Source organism: Lycium barbarum, chromosome 11 (genome assembly GCF_019175385.1).
Source record: "Lycium barbarum isolate Lr01 chromosome 11, ASM1917538v2, whole genome shotgun sequence".
Classification (NCBI taxonomy): Eukaryota; Viridiplantae; Streptophyta; class Magnoliopsida; order Solanales; family Solanaceae; genus Lycium; species Lycium barbarum.
Window position 1 is genome coordinate 91,062,949 of NC_083347.1, and position 3,921 is coordinate 91,066,869.

The window sequence follows — 3,921 nt, forward strand, 5'->3', positions numbered from 1 at the left end:
AGTCATTTAACTTTTAGATTAGTTGTTCCTGCTTTTAATATAATTAGTTTTTGGGCACATGCATTGCACATGTACCCCGTATCAATTATCACAAATGTGTATAAAAAAAGATTAATCACAATTATACCGTAAAAACTGGCATTTGAGCCAGAATTATAAATCAAAATATATAAGAAGTTTCTGCTAAAATATATGCAATTATTAGAATGGAATTACACCAGTATGGTACATTTTCTAATAGGTAAAATTAAATTTGAGGATCTACGCTTTGTATACCTACCTAGTTTTTTACTTTTCCAATTCTCTAAATTATGATTTGATTTGATATTTCAGTAGTAATTGTGTTTTCTCTATACTTAATAATGATATGATTAAAAAGTGAGAAAATGTAAGCTCACAATTGAAGAGTACATTATGATATGCATTTAAATCCAAGGAATAAGTTCAACAATAATGATAATAAATAAATTGTCAATTTAGTTTTCCTGATTATTTGGCAATCACGTGAAATGGAATAAAATTAACACTAAATAAGAAAATTGCAGGCAAATAATCTTAACAACTCAAAAAGCATTTTTCTTGCTCTTTTGTTAATTTATCTTAAAGGAGTTCATACTATAAATCAAATGTTTGGCCAAAAATTTAAGGAAAACAAAATATTTTCAATAGAATCTCAATTCTGATTTATAATCGAGGCAAAATCTTGCTCACATGACTATCCGTGCAACATTATTTCATTCAAAAAGTCGGGACAAATTAAATATAAGCATACACATCAAGAATCAAATACAATAAAATTAAAGCTACAATATATACCATATAACAGTGGAGAATAATTACATTACCATAATTGCAACAAAAATTTTGAGTCACCCAAATCAATCAAGACTTTGAAAATTCCACAACAGTCCAAAAATTATGCACCAAAAACACAAAAAGAGAAAAGATGAAAGCATTACATGAACAAAATGCTTGAAAATCTAGTTGCAGGATGCTTTGCATCTTTTAGCCTCATTAAGATGAGTATTTATAATATTATTAGTGAAGAAGAAAAGACTGCCAAATAATAATGAGATTAATTCTTCGGCTGAATATTGACTCCTCTGTTTCTAAACTGAAATGTTTAGCAATTTATCCTATTTGATTAATCTACATTTAATTGTTCAATGCACTCTTCCAACTCTCCTAATTATGTATAGCAATGAAAAGACGCACACGTAGTGTTGATTAATGTAATTTATTGCTGCTCTTTGAATGTGTAATTAACCTTCATGTAATTTAACTATTAGTATTTAATATTTAATTTTTTTATTTACTACATTTTAATTCAGTACAAGGGTAAAATTATAATCTGACTTTGATGATAGGAGCTTTCCACTTTTAATATAATATGATATGATATATAGAGTACTGCTTGACGAAGAAATATCGATAGTAGTTGTACATTGGTAAGGAAGTACGGCTTAATTAGTGTAGTAATGTACTGAGCTTTCTTCCATATACTAATTTATAAGAATGTAATATCACTACAAGAAACACCCGAATTTACCAACGAATTTTACCAAACAATTCAAATTCGTTAGCAAATTAGCAGTAAATTACTAACAAATTAGTAACCAAAGTGTTTTTCAGAATCTAGCAAGGGATTTCGAACGGATTACCAATCAAAATTTTATTAACTAAATACTTTAGTTGATAAATATGGCAGGAAAAAATGGTGCCTAATTTAGCAACTTCCTACTAACAGTTTACCAACCGAAATATTACCAACAAACACCTTTCATTGGTAATATTACCAACGGAGTATATATCGAGTATAGTTTATTAATTAACAGTCCAACCAATCATTTACCAATGATAAAATTTTTTTGCTAATTTTACCAACCAATTAAAAATATGTTAGTAAATTACCAATGAATTATTATTTGTAGGTAAAGTTGCTAACTAATACTCAATCGGTTGGAACTTCTTACCAACGGATTATGATTGTGGATTGTAAATTACTAACATATTAGAATTAGAGTCTAATATACCAACCGATAACTAATCCATTGGAAAAATTTACAAACCGATACATCTTTAGTTGGTAGTATTACATACAAATGCTAAATCAGTTAGTAATGGCTACCAACTGAGATCAAATTCATTAGTAAATTACCAACTGATATTGAAACAATTGACAAATTTACCAACCGGAAGGTTAAATTGGTTGGTAAATCACCAACTGGTGATGAAACGGTTGGTAAATGTAAGGATGGTTCTAAATCAATTGAAAATTTTCGACGAATTTAACATTTAATAATAAATTTAGTGATGGATTCAACATCAATTGATATTTTTTACGAATCTCGCATTTGGTGGTAAATTTATCTTTATTTATATATTTAACTATTTAATATTACGTTCACGGAAAATATTACTAGTTTTGTTAGCTCGAATGGTTTCCATGATTTTTTCTTAATTATTTTTTATTAAAAAAAATACCTACAGTAGAAAGACCACCAGTTATTTATTTTATTGCTCCAATTATGCTAATATTGGCACTAATAGTATGCTCCAACGACCCGTTTAGTAGTTATTGCACTTTTGACCCATTTACCACCGTTGACCCTTCCTCGAGCCCTATTAGTATGATTTTGACCCGCGGAGATGGGTGGTACGGTTCCCCACGTGATCGGGCGAGATTTATGATGACTTTAGTGAAATAGAGCCTTAAAGTGAAAATGTTTGACCAATAGTTGACTTTTGGGTAAACAGACCTTTTTTGGAAATCTGTCGATTTCGAGAGGTTCGGATGGTCGATTGTGACTTGTTGGGATGTTCGGTTCAGTTTCCAAGGCACTTGGGAGTGTTTCGGGTTATTGGTTAGAAAGTTAGAATTTGCCCAATGGGTACTGACCCAGTCAAACAGACCTCCGTTGGAAATTTCGATACCGCGACTGAGTCCGTAGCGTGTTTTTATGTGTGAATGCTTATTTGATATATATATATGTGAGGTCTTGAGTGATAGTCGAATTTTGAGATTAAGACAGTGAAAAATAAGGATTTTCTGGTGTCTGGTGTCCGTCATAGTGGCACCAGGTGCACTGAAGCGGACCTGCTGTGGCGAGGCCATGGTCCGCTACGGAGAGAGTGATGGTCTAGGGTTGAGTCGCCACAGCGGGCAGGGATCCACTGTGGACCACCGTGGCGGGCCCGCTGTAGCGAACAGTTCATCCGCTGTAGCGAATGACGGGACTAGTTTGTTATTGCAGCTGTCATACCCTAACCTTGGTAAGGCGTGACTGGCACTTGGTACCTTACGGGAACCGAGTGAACCAACTTATAACCCACGTTTTCTGTACCTCGAAAGGCAACATAAGACCAAGGTACCATAAACCATAAGGGCACAAGCCGAAAAGATAACATACTTACGTTTTCAAACTAATTCTCGAGTGCATATGCAAGTAAGGCTATCCATAATAATGATACAACATAGTGTAAGTCGAGATAATCACAAAACATCTAACTGTGCATATCTGTCTACGAGCCTCTATAGGAGTACATGACATAAAATAAAGTGGCTGGAACAGGGCCCCGTCATACCCATGCAAATGCATATGCAGCCTTGCTGACTCACAGGGCAACTCCGAAGCAAGTAGAGTGCCACGACTTTGCCTGCTGAGCTGGTATCCTTATTGAAAGATTCGTTAAGCTGTATCTCAAGACCTGCGGGCATGAAACGCAGCGTCCACAAGAAGGGACGTCAGTACGAGCAAAGTACTGAGTATGCAAGGCAGAAAGTGCAACAAAATAGCCATATATTAAAGATGAGAAGAATAAGAGTCAACCTGGCATTTCTAAACTACCGACAGAAATCTAGCATATGTATACATACCTCTTCATCTTCTTGCAATATTTACTAGGTCTGTATACCCTACC